Here is a 23,105-nt window from a genome sequence, read left to right on the forward strand (position 1 = left end):
ATTAGTTTTTTATTTGAAAAACTTCTTACTTGGCTTTTGTTCGCTTTTTAGCCTTTCCTTTGGACAAATAAAAGTGCGGTGGCGACTCGAATTGTATGTTGACTTTTGATTTAGTCAATAAACCTAGAAGTAACGAAAACCCCGCTACATAAAAGTGGCGACCCTGCTAGGGACTTAGTCTCTAGTGGGTTTAACCTACTTTTTGCTTGTATGTGTTTTATGTATATATATATTTGTGACATATTTTTGTGCAAATTTGGGATGAATGTATTGTTTGTAATGTATGAATTGCTTGATATATATTGCTTGTATGCTTGGTGGTTTCTTGTGAGATGAGTTCTATACCCGAACTCGAGTGCACTTATGATAGGATAATGGCATAGTCTCGTTGACTTGTGTGGAGTTATTCCTTAACAAGTTAACTTGCACACCCATTCACTTGGTGGAGGTCTTATTGGGATCAATAATGTCACACGAGTAGTCGTGGTTAGGCATTACTCTTTCCAATATAAACCCTAGAAACCAAGGACCTTAGATACATAGCCCATCTTGGCCTATTTTAGGACGTAGTGCGAAGGTCGTTCAAGTGTAAGACTTGAGGCGATTATTACGCGATACTACACTCATAAGAGTCCCTCTTGAGAATTTTTTTGGAGGACGAGTAGTCGTTTTATCAAATAATATCCGAAAGATGAGATGATGACTATGGGAACCTTTTAGAACATGATCGTCAAGTTTTAACCATAGTACACTCCCATTTGGTGGTTCTTAACCGAGACTCCATGCTCGTGACTTACAACAAACCCGTGATTCGCGGTTGACTCGTTCTCGTATATCCTCAATATCAATGGAACTTGGGTGTTGATAAGGTGTAAACCATAATCCACCAAAATGGATGATTGATATTGACGATGACTTGAGCCTTCCCGTGACCTTTGTGTGATGTGACTTGCTTGATCCTTGAGTGTGTTTGTTGCATCCATGCATTCATGCATTCATTCGCATTCATGTCATCAACAATAAAGATTTTACAAGGAACTTAAAAGGTCTATTTGCAAATTTTCAGACATGGATAAGCAAAGAAGGAATACGAAGAAGTACAGTTTCAGACAACCCGACTTGAAAGAGTTAAGGAGTTTGACATCATATGTATTAGAGCCTTTGGAGTTCAAAGCTCACCATGGGAATCTTCTAGATATTCTTTCTACCAAGGTGGATGAGGGTCTGATGAGTGTGTTGGTGCAGTTCTACGATCCTCTGTATCAATGCTTCACTTTTCCGGATTTCCAGCTTTTGCCTACATTGGAGGAATATGCTTATAATGTGGGTATACCTATTCTAGACCAGTTGTCATTCAGTGGCTTGGAGAAGATTCCGTCTTCTTAAGGGATTGCTGACATGCTTCATGTGGATGTATATGAAATTGTTGCCAATATGACTACCAAAGGTGGAATTCAAGGTCTCCCATCTGATTTTCTGATTGCCAAAGCTACTTTGTTTGGGAAGGCCATGAGTAAGGAAGCTTTTGAAGCCATATTTGTACTCCTCATTTATGGGGTAGTGTTATTTCCCAACATTGACAACTTCGTGGATGTGAATGCTATTAGAATTTTCTCTTCTCTTAATCCCGTTCCGACTCTGTTGGGTGACACTTATTTCTCATTGCATATGAGGAACGCAAAGGGTGGTGGTTCAGTTGTGTGCCGTTTGCCTCTGTTATACAAGTGGTTTATTCCGCACTTGCCTCAGACGCCTGCCTTCAAGGAGAACAAGGGATGTCTACGGTGGTCCACGAGACTTATGTCACTCACTAATGATGATATCTCTTGGTACAATCGTGTTTATGATGGTGTACAGATTATTGATTCTTGTGGTGAGTTCTCCAATGTAACTCTTCTTGGTACATGTGGTGGAATTAACTACAACCCCGCTTTGGCTCGCCGTCAGCTTAGGTTCCCCTTAAAGGATAAACCTAATAACATTTCGTTGGAATATTCTTTCAAGAGGGTAAAGATCCCCAAAACTTGAAGGATAGGATGGTTCGCGCCTGGGGCAAGGTTCATAGGAAAGGGAGGAATGAGCTTGGTCCGAAGAATTGTGTTGCTTTGGAACCTTACACCTCTTGGGTAAGGAAGAGAGCTCTTGAGTTCCGCATGCCATACAAATATCCGAGACCTACCCCTATGATTATGGTTGGGCCTTTAACCCTCCCTAATCAAGGAGTAGAGGAGTTGAGAGACGAAGACCATCGCGTGCTTGGGTTCGTGAGCGTGAGGAGCTTCTTCAGCAGCTCAAGGATAAGGATGCAGTGATAGAGTTTCTAGAGCATCAGGTTATTGATGAGCCCGATAATGTGTTTACTTCTCTCCTTCCTCATTCGTCTAGGTTTTGGAAGAAGAGATATGATCAGCTCGCCAAGGAGAAGGCCGACATTGAAGCAGCTTATGAGAGAGAGGTGAAGAGGCTTCGTGCAACGTGTCTTCCGATCTCGAAGGCTTTGGACGACTGCTTCTAGGGCTCCATAGGATGTTTATTCTCCTTTTCTCTTGTATTGTATTTGGTTATCGAGATTGTACTACTTCTTTGGTGTAAAAAGTTTCCAAATATTATATTGTTATGAGTATTCCATATATGTCTTAAAAAATTCAATATTTCCAAAAACATTTGCAAATAGATATTTATAAAGTTCCTTTGATAAAAAAACAAATCATATGCACAAGCATTGCATGCATCATATGCATAAGCAGGTTTTGGTTCCGAGCTCCATGATACAGTGGTCTAACTCTTTGCTCTTCATTTATTTTGAAGACAAGCTGACGCACCAGTACAACACCCGAGCAAATCATCAGAAGATCATGGAACACCTCGAACAAGAGAACAGAGATCTGAAAGAGGAGATTGCCAGGCTGACTGCCATGATGGAGTCAGTACTTGCCGCTAAGAGTCAAGCTTCTCCAACTTTTGCAACTCGTCCCGCGAGGACAGTTATCTCTGAAGTGGTTACCTCAACGGTGCCTGCTGCCACCACCACTTCGCTCCTAGTATGTTTGTTGGATTCCCTTGGGGAATGCCATCTAATTTTGTACCAGAGGGTTTTGCTCCCACTTTTGCTTCTATGCCAGCATCTAGCCCGGTCCTGTCTGTGCCACCTTCTGTTGTGCACACTTTTCCGCATGTTGATGACACCATCTATCATTCCGAGCTATCTGAGGGCCCGGACGTATATGAGAAGATGGATGATGCGGTGTTTTTCGTAAGTATACGAACGCGTCAGAGTAATATAAAAGATTGTCGAATCCACAGAGACCAAGTGTCAATCTATCGTTATCTATTGTTATGGTGTTTATCAAAGGCAATCAAAATAGGTGTTTTTGGAGTGTGCAATGAAAAGTAGAGTGTTGAATAAAGATTAATTAATAAAGACAAGGTCGAATGTAATTCACGTAATCAATTAATAATCTAAGTACTTGCTAATAGAATTACTTATGGGCAATGTTTCCTACTTTGAAAAGAACTAATTTAACAGGAACTGTCGCTTTCGCGTATTCAGAACCGAGTTGTACTCCCTAATCAAACCCTCTTATTGTCACTTATAAAAAGGCGTGCATTGTGTTAGAGTAGTAAACCTATTTTTAAGAAAAATAGTATCTTGACTAAGTTGAAAAGTATTATAACCTGGATTTCTTAACCAAAAGAGGTTCTCACGAACCAGACTCTAAACTTATAAACGCGTCCGAAAATAGTTTTAAAATCTCTTTTCTTCTTAAGTTAAAAACTCCTAATGAACTAAACAAAGCGCTTTCGCTGTTTTTGAAATAGTTAAAAACAATTAAGTTTAGATAGACGTTGGACGACTTTCGATCTTATCCAACGGAATTGAAGTGCGGGAAAACTTAAGTTGAAAGTTAAAATAGCCCTTAAGTGTTTCTACTAACAATTGTACGGATTATCGGTTCAATTGCGATCCTTACATTCTAACCTTATAAATTTAGTTAGACATGGTAAAGTAAAAGTGAATTAATTGAAATAAAAGTAGTGCGAGTGCGGAAAGTAAATAAAAGTAGTGTGAGTGCGAGGAAATAAATAAAGTAAAGCGAGTGCGAGGAAATAAATAAAGTAAAGCGATTGCGAGGAAATAAATAATTTAAAGCGAGTGCGAGGAAATAAATAATTTAAAGCGAGTGCGAGGAAATAAATAAAGTAAAGCAAGTGCGAGGAAATAAATAAAGTAAAGCGAGTGTGGGAAAATAAATAAGATAAAGACAAGTAATAAAAACCTGCTCCAATCGGAGGGTTGAATAAATTGCAAAGCGGAAATGAAAATGGCGGCAGGATTAACTTCCTTCCAAAGTGCTCCAAACTCGATTACAGACTCTATCACAGACTCGATTACACAATTGTGGTAACACTCCAATGCGAAGCGATTACCACTTTAAAATACTGAATATATGCCTAAGTGGAACAAAGTTGCTCTGAGTTTGCCTCTGCTCTAAGTTTGGATGATTGTAAAAGTGATTTCGAGTTTCTATTTATAAGCAAGTAAAAAGATCGAAATGACAAGGATGCCCTTCAACTTGAAAATGGGAGGGAAAACTTTTCCTCTTGTGGCGCCCGCCACAAGGCCAATCTGAGGCGCCTTAGTGGAAGTAGTGGGGAACATGGAAGTTGAGGGAAGTTGGGCTTGGAAACGTCATGGCAGGGTCTATGGCGCCAGCCATGGGGTATGCCACAACTACAAAATACTGAATTTTAGGGTTTTTAGCTCTTTTTCACTCCTTTTCTCGATCGGGGCTCCGATTAAAGTAAAAAACTGAAAACAAAGGAAAACATAGCAATAACACAACAAAATAACAATAAAACAACTAGAATGCATGTGAAATCGGAGTCGAAAATACGGTAAATTTCAGTGTTATCAAACTCTCCCACACTTAAACCTTTGGTTGTCCTCAAGCAAAACATTAAAAAGCTCATAAAAGAAGATTTTGTGTAAACGGGTGCTTCAGGTAAAAATTCTAAGTTCAAGTCGGGTTGCTGTGATAGGTACTAACTGAGTGAACTAAGAGTATCATGATGACACTAATCCGCAAATACGGACATAAACTTCATTCATATATTAACCAACCCATATTATCCCACAATACCTAGGCCTGCCTCTTCATCTCTTTTTGTGTCCTTTTCATTCAGGCGCAATCACATTAAGCCCGTTATCCGTACATGCTTCATAGTAGAGTGGCATGTTAGTGATTATGATCTGAGCATGGGGTTTCTGGCACATAAATATGTGTAAACCCTTTTATTGGACCCAACTGTAGTTGTGGGGGATCGGATCGTAATCCGCCTTACTGAGTTCAATGCCAGATACCTCTGAACCAACTAACAGTGGGTAAGTTTTTCTTTTTCTTTTTCTTTTTTTTTTTCTTTTTTTTTTCTTTTTGTAGCAAATTTTTACAATTCTTTGGTTTAAATGGCTTTGTGAGGGTCACCTATACCGGAGTTGCCTTTTTGCTTTCTTTTATTTTTTTGTGTTTCTGGATCATTCACTTATTTGCATCGGTCCCCTACATAAAGGATGCGTAGGCCGGAGCTGACTGCTGAGATAAACTACTGAGGACTTATACGGAAATGATGATTAAGGCCATCGTATATGGGGTTTCGGGAGTGGTTCCTATATTTACGAAGTCTATGGTGCTAAAATAATACTGATGTTTCGCAGAGTTCTCCCAAGTCACGACATCCTTACTCAAAACATGTCTTTAAAACCTGAAAAACTTTCGGAATAACACTATTTTCTTTTGCAAATTTTTTTCGGTGGGGCTAAAGGTATGGGGAGGTAGGATTGTACTAAAGATATACTATATTTGGTGACTCGTCAGACTCATGCATTATACTAAAAAGCAAAATAAACAACTAAAAGGAAATAAACTATCTAAAAACAACAAAGAAAAAGCGATAAAGGAAAAAAACGAGAAAGGTAATAAAGAAAAGACGATAGAGTCTCCTCCCACACTTGAATCGAACATTGTCCCCATTGTTTCGAAATAAGATAAGGGAAGAGTTACCTGGAAACCTATTGCTGACCACTAGTGCCCTCGCCATCCTGAGGTGGACGACGGGATCGGGTACGACGACGGTCTCTCTGATCCATCCTCGCCTGCAGGGCATCCTGAGCGGTCCTCACCTCTCGAAGGTTATCCAAAATGGAGCCCTGAGTGTTTTCTATGAGTGCAATATGCTGACGGTGGTGGTGTTGTTGGCGGGCTTGTGTATCTGTGATCGTTTGCAGGGACTGTAGAACAGTGTCGTAGGACCTGTCTGTCCTCCGCTGCGACTCTTGCATGAAGCTCATGTTATTCGCCAACTGTTGTTGGATGGTAGAGAGTAGGTCGTCACACCTCTTCTCTCTAGCCATGTGGTCACGCCACATCTCCTCCGTAATATAAAAGCCAGGAGTGATACCTTGTCGGGAGGATTTCCCGATTTTGCAACCGTTCGACAATTTTTCTTTGTCTATCCCCCGGTTTCCCTCCTCGAAGAATGAATCTGTTAAACTCCATTTGTGTAGCTCTTGAAAAGTGACGAAGAAGATGAAGTGGAATGTGAAAAGGTTGGATTTTTACAAAATTCAACGGATGAAAATGAAAATGGAAATCAGAAAAATGATTTGTACGATGTGGTGGTTAGAAAAGTATGAGCTTTTTGTGGGTTCAAGGATGTTTTTCCAAGGTGAAAAAATGGGTTTGGAAGGTTGTAAGGTGTGAAAATGGTGAAGAAAGGGGTTCTGCCCCGACCTTTTACAGACGCTGTGGCGGGCGCCACAGGGTCTATGGCGGGCGCCACAACGCAAAATCTGATTGGGCCGGATTTTGGTCCTTTGGCTTGGGCTTCTCTTGTCTTTTGGCTTTGAGGGGTCTGGATAGCATTTGTCTTGTGATTTCCTAGTATCGTTGACTTGCATAATTTTATAAAAGTAAGAACAAAAAATAAAAATAAAAATGAAACAAAAATTAAATATTAGACTAATAAATAAAGAAATAACTGAAAAATTAAAATGCAAATAAAACAAACATAAGACATATAGAAATATCGATGTATAGATGTAGTTTATATAGTATTCCAAATGCGACAATATAAGATGGGTTGTGTAAATACGAGAAATATAAAAAAGAGATAAAATAAGATGAAATGGTAAGATCATGTAGTGGGGATGTCGTCTTCCTGAGAGGCTCCCCTGAGCATGGCTACCTCCTGCCTGAGCTCTGCGATCTCCTGATATAGACAGTCGGCTTCAGTAGCATGGGTGAGATCAGACACTCCCATCTGTAAAGTGAGGTCAGCCACCTCCTGTCTAAGCTCTGCGATCTCTCTACGACACTCAGCAATCTGGGTGCGGATATCGGGGGTCTGCAATGAAAGATTATTAGAGAAAACAGTGATTCTGGGAGATGGTGGTGTAGGCGTGTATTCAGCAATGGGTGGTGATCTCGACTCCTCGACGGTCTCTCCCTGGCCCTCCAGAGCATAACTCTAATTCGCTGGATCATACACATTGGTCATCATAGGATCTGGCAGTGTGAAATAATGGATAGCCTCGTTGTCGACCAGCAATCGGAACTGACATGGGTGGAAAGAGGCTTTCCTCATCAACCCTCTGGTCAAACAGAAGTCAATGTCCATGGTAGTGTACCCACAGTAGATCCGGAGATGTGACAGCTTGCGAGACATACCTAAAGCGACAACAATCTGTGTGATGATTCCGCCCACATGGATGACTCCTTCGGTAGATCTGGAGATACCGCTGAGAATATATAACAAAAAGTTCCCACATGCTACTGGGCGAGACTAGGATGCACAAAATAGTAGGAAGATCTCCTCTTCACTCAGTAGTGTCTCTGCATCCGGCCTTCCCAGGAAGGAATGTGCTAATATCATCTGAAAGTATCTGAAGGCGGGGTTATATATAACATGAGATAGCTGCGTAGATGGATCCTGGCTTCCGCCACCTGATATATCACTCCAAAACTTCTCAACCTCCTTGCCCAGAAAATATCCCATAGGTGTCTCTGGGATAGCATCAGGAGTGGTTTGGAAACCCAGTAAGTCGCCGAACTCTTTTTGGCTAAAGGAGTACTCAACTCCAAAGAGCCTAAAAGCAGCATACCCATCTGGTCCAAAGTAGGGGTCATAGTCGAATGAACTCAGGAACTCCAATGTCAGGTTCCTGTAGGTGTTACTCAAGTCATCAGCAAACTCGTCCCAGTGAAGCTGGTGACTAAGGAATCGGATACTCGGCTCGATACCCAGTGCCTCCATACGGTGCTGATCAGAATAACGTGTGGGTGCCATAGGGCACTGATACAGAGCGATGTAGCGCTCTCTCTGAGCATTATCTCTATAGGCCACGTGCATGTCATTGAAATCCTGCATCCTGTAAAAGTTAAGAAAGTGATCCTGAAAGTGCAAACCATTCAAATTTTAGTCTCAATGCAAAATATGATAAAATAAAATAAAAATAAAATGAAATAAATGCGAAAAAGTAAAATGAAAGAAAAACCATGGGTTGCCTCCCACGCAGCGCTTGTTTAATGTCATTAGCTTGACGATTAGAATTTATACACCTGTAGTAGTAGGGATTGGTGGATCAATCAGAGTGTGGCTTGAGTAGTATGCTGGAATGTCTCCTCCTTTGTAGAGCTTCAGTCTTTGTCCATTTACAATGAATGGACTACATGTTTCGTTCTTGATTTTTACGGCTCCGGATCTCAGAATCTTGGATACTTCGAAAGGACCAGTCCATCTTGAACGTAGCTTTCCAGGGAAGAGGCGTAACCTAGAGTTGAAAAGGAGAACATGATCGCCTATATTGAAGTTTTTCTTTACTATTCTTTTGTCGTGATAGGCTTTTGTTCTTTCTTTATATATTTTGGCATTCTCGTAGGCAGATTGCCTAAGTTCTTCTAGTTTATGAATGTCTAGGGTACGCTTTTCTCCAACGGCTAGGTAGTCTAAATTCAAAGTTTTAATGGCCCAATAGGCCTTGTGCTCTAATTCGAACGGTAAGTGACAGGATATTCCATAAACTAGTTGATAAGGAGTAGTTCCTATAGGGATTTTGAAAGCGGTTCTGTAGGCCCATAATGCTTCTTGAAGCTTCTGAGACCAGTCTCTCCTAGAAATAGAAACAGTTTTCTCTAGGATTTGTTTTATCTCCCTAATAGATACTTCTACTTGGCCACTAGTTTGTGGATGGTATGGTGTTGCTACTCTATGCCTAACTCCATATTTTCTTAAAAGTTTGTCAAATATTCTCGATATAAAGTGTGATCCTCCATCGCTTATGACTAAACATGGTGTTCCAAATCTAGGGAATATATAGTTTTTAAATAGTTTGATTACTACCCTAGTGTCATTTGTGGGTGCAGCTATAACTTCAATCCACTTAGACACATAGTCTACAACTACTAAGATATACCTGTTTCCTAAGGATGGTGGGAAAGGTCCCATGAAATCTATACCCCATACGTCAAAGAGTTCTACTTCCTGAATGTTTCTTAGAGGCATTTCATCACGCCTTGAAATGTTTCCAGTGCGTTGGCATCTATCACATTTGACAATGCAAGCATAGACAATGCTTGAAGAACCTTGGCGTATGTCTTAGAGGTGCTCGCATGTCCACCATAAGGTGCAAAATGACAAAGCTCGATAATACTATTTACCTCTTCTTCTGGAACGCAACAACGAAAAATGCCATCTTTACCCCTTTTGAAAAGGAGCGATTCGTCCCAATAGAAGTTTCTCACATCGTGGAAGAATTTCTTCTTGCGGTGGTAGTCAAGATTAGGGGGTACTATATCAGCAGCTAGGTAATTAACGAAGTCTGCATACCAGGGTACGTTACTTATTGCTAAGGAATTTTGGGGATGCCAATGAGGGCTTAGGTTATCTTCAATGGTTTCTACTCTAGCTATCAGTCTATCATAGACGAAATCATCATTTATGGGTACTAGTTCTGGTTTTAGATGTTCTAGCCTAGAAAGGTGATCGACTACTACGTTTTCAGTGCCTTTTTTATCTCTTATGTCTAAATCAAACTCTTGTAGTAATAGAATCCATCGGAGTAACCTTGGCTTGGTATCTTTTTTACTTAATAGGTAACGAATGGCAGCATGATCGGTGTAAACTATAATTTTTGCTCCTACTAGATAAGATCTAAATTTGTATATAGCGAAAACTACAGCGAGTAATTCTTTTTCAGTTGTTGCGTAGTTAAGTTGGGCAGCATCTAGGGTTCTACTAGCATAATAAATGGCATGTAATGTTTTATCTTTCCTTTGTCCTAGAACGGCTCCAACTGCATAATCACTAGCATCGCACATTATCTCAAAAGGTTCTGACCAATCAGGTGGTTTCATAATGGGTGCCGATACTAACGCTTGCTTTAAAAGATTAAATGCGTCATTACATTTTTCATCAAAAATGAATTCAGCATCTTTCATTAAAAGTCCAATTAAAGGTTTGGTTATTTTGGAGAAGTCCTTAATAAAGCGCCGGTAGAATCTAGCGTGTCCAAGAAAGCTTCGGACTTCTCTGATAGTTTTTGGTGGTTTTAGGTTTTCTATGACTTCTATTTTAGCTTTATCTACCTCTATACCTTTTTCGAAAACTATATGTCCTAAAACTATTCCTTCGGTTACCATGAAATGACATTTTTCCCAGTTTAGCACGAGGTTCACCTCCACGCATCTCTCCAGGATTTTCTCAAGGTTAGCAAGACAATTACAAAAATCAAATCCGCAAACCGAGAAATCATCCATAAACACTTCCATGATACCATCTAGGTAATCTGCAAAGATTGACATCATGCAGCGTTGGAAAGTAGTTGGGGCATTACAGAGGCCGAATGGCATTCGTCTGTAGGCAAAAGTTCCATAAGGGCATGTAAAAGTTCCATAACGTCTAAAAGTTGGTTCGTTTCCTCTTGGCTCAAGGTAGCACTAACTATAACTGGACGATTCATCTTTTCATCGAGGAACTCATATCTCAGGTTCTTAGGCAGTTCCTTAAGTTCTAAGGTTGGTTTCTTAGGGCATGGCATAGGATCTGGAGTAAGGGATAAACATTCGTAAAGGTTATCATCGATGTAGGGTTTCTTAAAGTCATCATCTTCCCTTATGAGAGTTGATGGTAACTTGATTGTTTTTATAATTTCTTTTTGTTCTAATTCTCTAACACATTCATCAATGATATCTAAGGCATAACACGAGTCTCCCATCACAGGTGCCATAAGAAATTTCGAAAGTATAAATTCTATTTTCTCGTCACCTACCTCAAATGTCAACTTTCCTTTCTTGACATCTATTATGGATCCTGCAGTCGATAAGAATGGTCTACCTAGAAGGATTGGTATATCATTGTCCTCTTTGATGTCCATGACAACAAAATCAGTAGGGATAAATAACTGACCTATCCTAACAGGAACATCTTCTAAGATGCCTATCGGATATTTAACAGATCTATCGGCTAACTGAAGCGACATCTTAGTGGGCTGTAATTCTCCTAAGTTTAACCTCTCACAAACTGCTAATGGCATTAGGCTCACACTAGCTCCTAAGTCTAGAAAAGCTTTTTCGATGACATGACTACCCAAAAGGCAAGGAATGGAGAAATTTCCAGGATCTTTATCTTTCTTTTCTAATTTGTCCTCGGAAATAGCATTACATTCCAAAGGCTTCGGATCGTCAAGTTTACGTTTGTTGGTAAGGATATCTTTGAGAAACTTTGCATAAGAAGGTATTTGGGTGATGGCTTATGTGAAAGGGATTTCTACATGAAGTTTTTCTATAACTTTAATAAATTTTTGATACTGTTTATTGATCTGGGTTTGTTTTAGTCTTTGCGGATATGGTATAGGTGGTTTATATGGTGGGGGTGGTACGTAAGTTTTATCTTTAGGTTCATCTCCTTTTTCTCGACCTTCCTGGTTTTCAGGTTCCTCTGGTTCCTTTACTTCGTCTGTGAGTTTGGTACATTCCTTAGATGTTTCGGGTTCACTCAATCTAGGGTTTGGTGGCTCATCATAAGCGTTCCCACTTCGTAGGGTAATGGCATTGGCTTGTCCTCTCGGATTTTGTTGAGGTTGTCCAGGGAATTGTCCTCCAGGAGTAGTCTGAGGGGCTTGGTTTAAGGCTACCTGAGAGATCTGGGTTTCAAGCATCTTGGTATGAGTAACTATTTGGTCAAACTTGGTTCCTAACTGAGTAATCAATTTGTTATCATGAATGTTTTGGTTCATGACCTCCTTGTTTTTTTGGGTTTTAGCGGTGATAAAATTTTCCATAATTTTCTCAAGGCTCGGCTTTGGTGGCACAGGTTGCATAGGTTGATTTAATCTAGGGGCTTGAAAACTAGGTCTTGGAGGTGCATTATTATGGATAGGGTTATTGTTTTTATAGGAGAAGTTCGGGTGATTCCTCCATCCAGGGTTATAGGTATTCGAATATGGGTTCCCTTGGGTGTAGTTCACTTGCTTAGAGTGGGTTTTGTTTAATAGACTGCATTCCGCAGATTGGTGTCCTTCGGTTCCATATATCTCACAATCCGACGAAACTGCGGCTACAGTATTCGGGTTTATGCACATATGCTCGACTTTGAGGGCTAATGCGTCCATTTTAGCTTGCATCATGTCTATAGAGCTTAGTTCATGCACTCCTCCTTGGGCTTCCTTCTTCTCAACTGTCGCTCGTTCGACTCCCCATGATTGATGGTTTTGAGTCATATCTTTGATGAGGGCACTAGCTTCAGGATAAGGTTTGTTCATCAGAGCACCGCCTGCGGCAGCGTCGATGGTCATCTTTGTGTTGTAATGAAGTCCATTATAGAAGGTTTGAATGATTAACCAATTTTCTAAGCCATGATGTGGGCATGCTCGTAACAACTCTTTATATCTCTCCCAAGCTTCGAGCAGCGATTCTCCTTGGTTTTAGGTAAATCTAGTTATATGGTTTCGAAGAACGGTGGTTTTACTCGGGGGAAAAAATATAGCAAGAAATACTCTTCTAAGGTTATCCCAAGTCGTAATGGAATTGGGTGGAAGGGAATCTAACCATGATAGGGCTTTATCTTTGAGGGAAAAAGGAAATAATGTTAAACGTATCGCCTCAGGAGAAGCTCCATTGGTTTCAAAAGTGTCTGCTAATTGAAGAAATATGTTTAAATGTTGGTTTGGGTTCTCAGTAGCGAGACCCGCGAATTGTCTCTGTTGCACTAGTTGCAACAGGGATGGTTTAAGTTCAAAATTATTAGTTGGGATGGTTGGGTTTACTATACTAGAAATGGGTTCTTCATTTGATGGTTAAGAGAAATCCTTAAGAGGTCTTTGGTTTTGATCTTCGGCCATAACTCTCTTAATTCTATGAAAGAATAAACGTGTGCGAGCGTAACGTTCATGTTCCGCCAGAGGGTATACTAAGCTTAAACTTCCGGTGCTGCGAGTTCTTCGCATTGACCGGCGGGAAATAGCCTAAGTCTAAACGATATAACAAGAGGGAAATGAAATTTGACGAAATTGGTCCCCGGCAACGGCGCCAAAAACTTGATGCGGTTTTTTCGCAAGTATACGAACGCGTCAGAGTAATATAAAAGATTGTCGAATCCATAGAGACCAAGTGTCAATCTATCGTTATCTATTGTTATGGTGTTTATCAAAGGCAATCAAAATAGGTGTTTTTGGAGTGTGCAATGAAAAGTAAACTGTTGAATAAAGATTAATTAATAAAGACAGGGTCGAATGTAATTCACATAATCAATTAATAATCCAAGTACTTGCTAATAGAATTACTTATGGGCAATGTTTCCTACTTTGAAAAGAACTAATTTAACAGGAACTGTCGCTTTCGCGTATTCAGAACCGAGTTGTACTCCCTAATCAAACCATCTTATTGTCACTTATAAAAAGGTGTGCATTGCGTTAGAGTAGTAAACCTATTTTTAAGAAATATAGTATCTTGACTAAGTTGAAAAGTATTATAACCTGGATTTCTTAACCAAAAGAGGTTCTCACGAACCAGACTCTAAACTTATAAACGCTTCCGAAAATAGTTTTAAAATCTCTTTTCTTCTTACATTAAAAACTCCTAATGAACTAAACAAAGCGCTTTCGCTGTTTTTGAAATAGTTAAAAACAATTAAGTTTAGATAGACGTTGGACGGCTTTCGATCTTACCCAACGGAATTGAAGTGCGGGAAAACTTAAGTTGAAAGTTAAAATAGCCCTTAAGTGTTTCTACTAACAATTGTACGGATTATCGGTTCAATTGCGATCCTTACATTCTAACCTTATAAATTTTGTTAGACATGGTAAAGTAAAAGTGCATTAATTTAAATAAAAGTAGTGCGAGTGCGGAAAGTAAATAAAAGTAGTGCGAGTGCGAGGAAATAAATAAAGTAAAGCGAGTGCAAGGAAATAAATAAAGTAAAGCGAGTGCGAGGAAATAAATAATTTAAAGCGAGTGCGAGGAAATAAATAATTTAAAGCGAGTGCGAGGAAATAAATAAAGTAAAGCGAGTGCGAGGAAATAAATAAAGTAAAGCGAGTGCGGGAAAATAAATAAGATAAAGACAAGTAATAAAAACCTGCTCCAATCGGAGGGTTGAATAAATTGCAAAGCGGAAATGAAAATGGCGGCAGGATTAACTTCCTTCCAAAGTGCTCCAAACTCGATTACAGACTCTATCACAGACTCGATTACACAATTGTGGTAACACTCCAATGCGAAGCGATTACCACTTTAAAATACTGAATATATGCCTAACTGAAACAAAGTTGCTCTGAGTTTGCCTCTGCTCTAAGTTTGGATGATTGTAAAAGTGATTTCGAGTTTCTATTTATAAGTAAGTAAAAAGATGTAAATGACAAGGATGCCCTTCAACTTGAAAATGGGAGGGAAAACTTTTCCTCTTATGGCGCCCGCCACAAGGCCATGGCGCTCGCCACAAGGCCAATCTGAGGCACCTTAGTGTAAGTAGTGGGGAACGTGGAAGTTGAGGAAAGTTGGGCTTGGACACGTCATGGCAGGGTCTATGGCGCCAGCCATGGGGTAGGCCACAAGTACAAAATGCTGAATTTTAGGGTTTTTAGCTCTTTTTCACTCCTTTTCTCGATCGGGGCTCCGGTTAAAGTAAAAACCTGAAAACAAAGGAAAACATAGCAATAACACAACAAAATAACAATAAAACAACTAGAATGCATGTGAAATCGGAGTCGAAAATACGGTAAATTTCAGTTTGTCAATGGACAAGATGAAGGATCAATTCCTTGAGCTGCGCAAGGAACTGAAGACGCTGAGAGGCAAAGATTTGTTTGGCAAGAGTGCTGCTGAATTGTGCTTAGTGCCCAACGTGAAAATCCCAGTTAAATTCAGAGTGCCTGACTTTGAGAAGTACAAGAGAAACACGTGCCCGTTCATCCATCTTGTGATGTATGCCCGCAAGATGTCAACCCAAACAGATAATGATCAACTGCTAATTCATTACTTTCAGGATAACCTGACAGGTGTTGCGCTATGTTGGTATATGGGGCTAGAGAGTGCAAGCATCCTCACTTTCAATGATTTAGGAGAGGCTTTCGTGAAAAAATATAAATACAACGTGGACATGGCTCCAGACAGAGACCAGCTAAGGGCAATGTCCCAGAAGGACAAAGAAACCTTCAAGGAATATGCCTAGAGGTGGCGAGAATTGGCATCTCAGATAGTGCCACCCTTGGAGGAGATGGAGATGACAAAGATCTTCTTGAAGACTTTGAGCTCTTTCTACTATGAGCGCATGATTGCTAGTGCTCCCTCGGACTTTACCGAAATGGTAAATATGGGGATGAGGCTAGAAGAGGGAGTCCAAGAAGGACGTTTGTCTCGGGATGATAGCTCTTCGGCAAAGAAATATGGAGGATTTGCCAGGAAGAAAGAAGGGGAGACTCATGTTGTTTCTTCCCATGTTAAAAGAAGACCCTCCGTAAGGAGGAAAGAAGTCTGACCAAGTGTCAACCAACACCAGGTGGCTCATATAGCACCTGCTTTTAGAGAAGCTCAACAACCACAACCACAACATCGTCAACAACAACAGGCTTACCAGCCTCGGAACAATAACAACACCCGCACCAACAACTATGAGAGGAAGAGGGTGACTTTTGACCCGATTCCTATGACCTATGCTGAACTTTATCCTTCCTTAATTGATAGGAAGTTGATAACTCCACGAGATCCTCCTATTGTGCCAACCAATCCTCAGTGGTGGTACAAGCCCGAACTTCACTGTGTGTATCATTTCAGTGCGCCTGGACATGACGTGGAGAATTTTTTTCCTTTGAAGACCAAGGTGCAAGAACTTGTGAGGAGTGGGATACTATTCTTTGAGGATGTAGGCCCAAATGTGAAGAAGAACTCATTGCCCGAGCATGGGAAGGCAGCCGTCAATATGGTTCAGGGGTGCCCTGGCAAATACAAAGTCCTTTATGTGAATGACATAAGGCAATACTTGGTAGAGATGCATAAGCTGTTATGTGAACACAGTCATTATGAGCATGATCATGATAGGTGCAAGGTGTGTGTTGGTGTAAGCCCTAGAGGCCAATACTTTTGGTACTTGTATCGAATTATTTATTACTAATAAAAGGCTTTTTCTTTATTATGTTTGTTTAATAGAGTCCCTAGAATATCTAGTCCATTTAATGATTCAAGTATGCCTTAATCATTATATCACATTAAACATAAGGACACTATTCTTAAAGTATCTGTAGTCAAGCTTTATTGTGAAGTGGGATAACATTAAAGCATGAAGACTATTATGTTTATAGACTGATGATCACATCTCACGGATCATGGATAAAGAGTTATCAAGTCTTAAACATAGGTATGAATATTAAGAGTAATATTTATACTAGATTGACCCGCTATGAGAATACTATATAGAATGTTATGCAAAGTGTCATAAGTTATTCTCATGGTGATAATGGTGTATACCACCCTTCGACCTGAAACCACTATGGACCCTAGATGTAGAGTCGAGTGCCTTATTGCTGATCAAACGTTGTCCATAATTGGATGACCATAAAGACAGTTGATGGGTACTCCACGAAGCATGCTAAGGGACATGAGTGACCTAGATGGAATTTGCCAATCCTGTGTAACAGGATAAATGTCTATGGCCCAATATTGAACTGGACAAGGATGATACGATCTATGCCTTGTGTTCAATATAGACATAAGGGAAAAAGGGTAATTATACACATAATTATTATCATAGAAGGATTTGTCAGATCACATGACATTTTCGTGTCTTGGGTAGCAGTGATGTGTTGTTAGATACCACTCACTGTTTATTATGTTAAATACGTGATTTAATATAATTGCCAATGCCGCAAAAACCTATAGGGTCACACACAAAGGACAGATTGATGAGAGATAGAGTAATTAAGAAATACCGTAATGTACGGTGCCCTTAAGTGAATTATAGAACATCGTAAGATACGGTGTACTTAAGTAGAATACGAAATATGGTAAGGTACCACGCGCTTAAGTTATTTTGGCATATTATATGATATGGGCCATATACACTTGAGTGGGCTTTTTAGCTTGCAGCCCACACAAGTGGTCCTATAAATAGAACCCTTGTGTAGAAGCATTAGAGCAGTTGCGATTTCGTTTTTCTCTCTCTCTCTCTCACTCAAAGCCTTCATTCGTAGCAGCTTGCACTGAGATTGAAGGAATCAGTTCGTGTGGACTGAGTAGAGGCGTTGTCATTGTTCAACGTTTGTGATCGCTCCGTAGATCTGCACCAAAGGTTATAATCGCCACAAGAGGTAACGTTTCTATCACTGATCATGCCCATTCGTAAGGATCATTAAAGGAGAAACTTTAAATTCCACTGCGTTTTGGATCACCCTTCTCCTTCAGTGGTATCAGAGCCACTTACGAAACCATGCATCTGATAGCTGTTTATTTTCTGTATTTTTTATATTAATACGATTAAAAGACATAATGAATCAAAGAATAAACGAGTAATTAAATTGAGATCGATCAAGTTATATATATGATATAAGTAATCCTGATGCAAAATACGGTATATATGATATATTGTTTCTGTTTCATTCATTCAAACACTTAATAGTTGTTTTCCTTTAAGCGATCAATGGTTGTTTGCTTCTTGATCCAACATTAGTATGGTGAAGCAATGACGTGTTGATCAATCATACTGAATCAACAATCGAGATGTGTTTGACGGTCTGAAATTGGTGCATTAGGGTTAATGATGGCACAAGGGTTGTGTTGTCAAAGAGTTATGCATTAGGGTTAATGACGACACAAGGGTTGTGTTGTCAAAGAGTTATGCATTAGGGTTAATGACAGCACAAGGGTTGTGTTGTCAAAGAGTTATGCGATTAGAGTTGTGACTGCGCAAGAGTTGTGCTTTAAAGTATCAAGTGTTGATGCGAAAAACGACGTCGATTTCAAATGAATTGTTCATTAAAATTTTCGGCTAGGGGTTCTGCCCCTTCAACCCCACAAGGGGCGCTGCCCCCTTGACCCCCGTCCGCTGAACGGGCAGCGGAACACCCGTTCTCGCTGACCGGGCAGCGGACCCCCGGCTAACTCTGCGTAGTGTGATCGGTCGCCGAAATTTAATTTGGTTTTAATTAACTAAAAGAATTAAAATTAATAATAATAATAATGTGTTTATTATTATTGTCTTGTGGTGATCGGTTGTGGCCTTAGTTTTCCTTTATTTTGTTTTAGGTTTTAAAATACGACCTACGTGTCGTGCCTCTCTTTTAATCTCTTAATGTAACTTCTTTTCTCATCTCACTCCCTCGTATGTAAAACGAGTTTCTTTTATGTAATGTAATGTTATGAAGAAAGAGAAGAATTCAATATCAAAGGAGGACAACCTTGAAGATCTTGCTTGGAGAAGCTTAGATCGTTATTAGGTTAACTTAGGTTCTCTCATTGGCTTGGGAGAACAATTGCGCTAGGGGCCATAACGGTTTCATTATGTATCTATGTTGACGCATGTGAGAGACGATTAATATGATAAATAAGCCGGTGAGATCAGAATAATTGCAAATTCCCTCAAATTAAATATTAAGTTTATGCTTTCCAAGTTTTAGCACTCATAAGGACTAGTATCGGATAATGTAGGTTTCGCCTACGCGAGGTGCATGTTCTATATTAGTAAGGTGCGATGGGATAATTGTAATATCCAATTGTTAAAATAATGGGTCAAACTTAACTAAACAAATTATAATAAGATTATATATGTTTATAAGCAAGAGTTGGAAATGATCCATGTGATGGATTGGAATAAGGAGTTATTCACCCAACTAAAATATTCGAGAGTTGTATTACATACATTTGGAAGGAGTTCCTACCTAAATAACCTAGTTTTGTGTAATCCGCCTACGCGGACTTACAAAAAAGTGAAATATGGATCTCGACCCACTAGAAAATCTTCCAACGGGATTTTCTGAATCAAATGGTAAGGGTCATTTGTTTTGAGTAAAATAGTGCGAGCATATTTAATTAAAGGCCTAATTAAATATGTTATTGATACTTATATTTTCATTATTTTCATGTAGATTACCATGACAACAAACACCTCTAACAACATTTTACGGTCAATCCTTGACAAGGAAAAATTGTCTGGGACAAATTTTCTGGATTGGCACCGAAATCTGAGGATTATCCTCAAAGATGATAGAAAGTTGTACGTCTTGGAGAAACCTGTTCTTGAAGAGGAACCTCCTAGTTCTGCACCTAAGGCAAAAAGAGATGCTTATAAGAAGCATGTCGATGATGCCAAAGAAACTGCTTGTCTCATGCTAGCTACCATGAACTCAGAGTTGCAAAAGCAACATGAGAACATGGCAGCGTTCGATACGATCAAACACCTGAAGATGCTCTATCAAGAGCAAGCAAGGCATGAAAGGTTTGAAGTTTCAAAAGCCCTTTTTCAAGGCAAGTTAGCTGAGGGAGCCCCTGTAGGTCCCCATGTGCTCAAGATAATTGGGTATGTGGAAAACCTTGAGAGGTTGGGTTTTCCCCTCGGAAAGGAACTTGCGACTGATTTGATCTTGTAATTGTTCCCAGATAGATTCAGTCAATTTGTCCTAAATTTCAATATGAATGATATGGACAAACCTCTTCTTGAACTGCTAGCCATGTTAAGAACTGTTGAGCAGAATCTGAAGTCAAAAGGGAAGTCCATTCTGATGATCGGAAATGGAAAGAGACAAAACAAAAGGCCCACCAAGCAGGGTGATAAAGGGAAAGGCAAGGAAGTTGCCAAACCCAAACCCATTGTTGCTGCTTTGAAGCCTAGTGGAGGCATAGAAAAAGAAGGCACCTGCTTCCATTTCAGTAAGACCGGACACTGGAAGAGAAACTGCCCAAAGTACCTGGAAGATAAGAAGAATGGAGTAGAGAATTCAACTTCAGGTATTTTTGTTATTGAATTTAATTTATCTACTTCTGCATCATGGGTATTAGATACTGGATGCGGTTATCACATTTGTACCAATGTGCAAGGACTAAAAAGGAGTAGAGATTTGGCAAAAGGTGAAGTCGACCTACGAGTTGGCAATGGAGAAAAGGTTGCTGCTTTAGCCGTAGGAACTTATGTATTGACTTTACCTAGTGGTTTAATAATTCAGTTAGAGAACTGTTATTATGTACCTGCAATTAGCAGGAATATTATTTCCGTTTCTTGTTTGGACAAGTTTGGTTTTTCATTTATAATAAAGAACAATTGTTGCTCAATTTATTTGAATGATATATTCTATGCTACTGCACAAATGAACAATGGGCTATATGTCCTTGATCTTGAAATATCTATTTATAACATTAATACTAAAAGGATGAAACCTAATGAGTTAAATCCAACGTACCTTTGGCATTGTCGATTAGGCCACGTAAATGAGAAACACATTTCCAAACTCCATAAAGATGGACTGTTGGACTCTTTTGATTATGAATCATTTGAGACATGCAGATCTTGTTAAATTGGAAAGATGACAAAGTCTCCATTCACAGGAAAAGGTAAAAGAGCTAATGATCTTTTGGCCCTCATACATATTGATGTATGTGGACCACTGAACATACCAGCCAGAGGAGGTTTTCAGTACTTCATCACATTTACTGATGATTTCAGTAGATATGGTTATGTGTATTTAATGAAACACAAATCAGAGTCCTTTGAAAAGTTCAAGGAATTCAAGAATGAAGTACAAAACCAACTAGGTAAGAATACTAAAACTCTTCGATCAGATCGAGGTGATGAGTATTTAAGCCTAGAGTTTGATGACCATCTGAAAGAGTGTGGGATCCTATCCGAACTTACTCCTCCTGGAAAATCCCAATGGAATGGTGTATCTGAGAGAAGAAATCGAACCCTGTTAGACATGGTCCGATCCATGATGAGTCGCGCCGATCTTCCAAATTCCTTTTGGGGACATGCACTATTGACAGCAGCTTACACACTTAACCGTGTTCCATCCAAAAAGGTTGAGAAGACACCATATGAGATATGGAGTGGTAAGAAACCACATATGTCTTACATGAAGATTTGGGGTTGCGAAGTTTATGTGAAACGACAAATTTCAACTAAGCTTGAGCCGAATTCTAACAAAGGCTTATTTGTGGGGTATCTTAAAGAAACAAGAGGGTATTACTTCTACAATCCTTCTGAGGGCAAAGTGTTTGTCGCTCGAACTGGAGTTTTCCTAGAAAAGGATTTTATTTCCACAGGAACCAGTGGGAGGAAAGTAGAACTTGAAGAAATTCAAGAATCACAAAGCATCGATACACCTATGGAGGAATTAGAGCAGGAAACACAAGTAGTTGTGGAAGAGCAGCCTGCTCAAGTAGAACAAGACCAGCGTAGGTCAAGCAGGATACGTCACCAACCTGAGAGATATGGATATCTCATAACTTATCAAGGTGATGTATTACTCATGGATCAAGATGAGCCTGTGACCTACCAAGAGGCCATAATTGGTCCCGAGTCTGACAAGTGGCTAGAAGCCATGAAATCTGAAATGGATTCCATGTACACAAACCAAGTTTGGACCTTGGTAGAGCCTCCTGTAGGAGTTAACCCTATAGGATGCAAGTGGGTCTTCAAAAAGAAGACTGACATGGATGGTAAAGTACATACCTATAAGGTAAGACGGGTTGCAAAAGGATATAAACAAATTCATGGGGTTGACTATGATGAAACCTTTTCACCAGTTGCAATGCTTAAATCTGTTCTGATTTTACTTGCTATCGCTGCATATCATGATTATGAATAATGGCAGATGGATGTCAAAATTGCTTTCCTTAATGGGAATCTTCTTGAGGATGTGTACATGACACAGCCTGAAGGATTTGTAAGTTACAAAGATCAATCTATGGATTGAAGCAAGCTTCCAGAAACTGGAATCTTCATTTTGATGAAACAGTAAAACAATATGGATTCATCAAGAACGAAGATGAGCCTTGTGTCTACAAGAAGGTTAGTGGGAGCATGATCGTTTTCCTGGTATTATATGTAGATGACATATTACTCATTGTAAACGATGTCCCTACCCTGCAACAAGTAAAGTCTTGGTTGGGGAAATGCTTTTCTATGAAGTACCTAGGTGAAGCATCCTATATATTAGCAATCATAATCTATAGAGATAGATCACAAAAACTGCTTGGCCTAAGTCAGAGTACGTACATAGACAAAGTGCTGAGACGCTTTAATATGCATGATTCCATGAAAGGATTCATACCTATGCAACATGGCATGTGTCTATCAAAAATATAATCCCCTTCAACTAAGGAAGAAAGGGATCGCATGAATAAGATTCCATATGCATCTGCAATAGGATCTATCATGTATGCTATGTTATGTACTCGACCAGATGTCTTGTATGCTCTAAGTGCAACGAGTAGGTACCAATCTGATCCTGGTGATGCCCATTGGGTAGCTGTCAAGAATATCCTTAAGTATTTGAGAAGGACTAAAGACTCATTCTTGATATATGGAGGTCAGGAAGAGTTGGCTGTAATTGGATACACTGATGCTAACTTCCA

General features: G+C 39.7%; 1 non-coding gene across 1 annotated transcript; it reads left to right on the forward strand.

The window, feature by feature from the left end:
• The first annotated feature begins 12,902 nt into the window (after window positions 1-12,902).
• LOC127109348 (small nucleolar RNA R71) lies at window positions 12,903-13,009 on the forward strand. Its single transcript, XR_007796659.1, has one exon. It is a non-coding gene; the product is annotated as a small nucleolar RNA R71 (small nucleolar RNA).
• Window positions 13,010-23,105: the final 10,096 nt, after the last annotated feature.

The sequence above is a fragment of the Lathyrus oleraceus genome, chromosome 7, assembly GCF_024323335.1.
Source record: "Lathyrus oleraceus cultivar Zhongwan6 chromosome 7, CAAS_Psat_ZW6_1.0, whole genome shotgun sequence".
NCBI classification, from domain to species: Eukaryota; Viridiplantae; Streptophyta; class Magnoliopsida; order Fabales; family Fabaceae; genus Lathyrus; species Lathyrus oleraceus.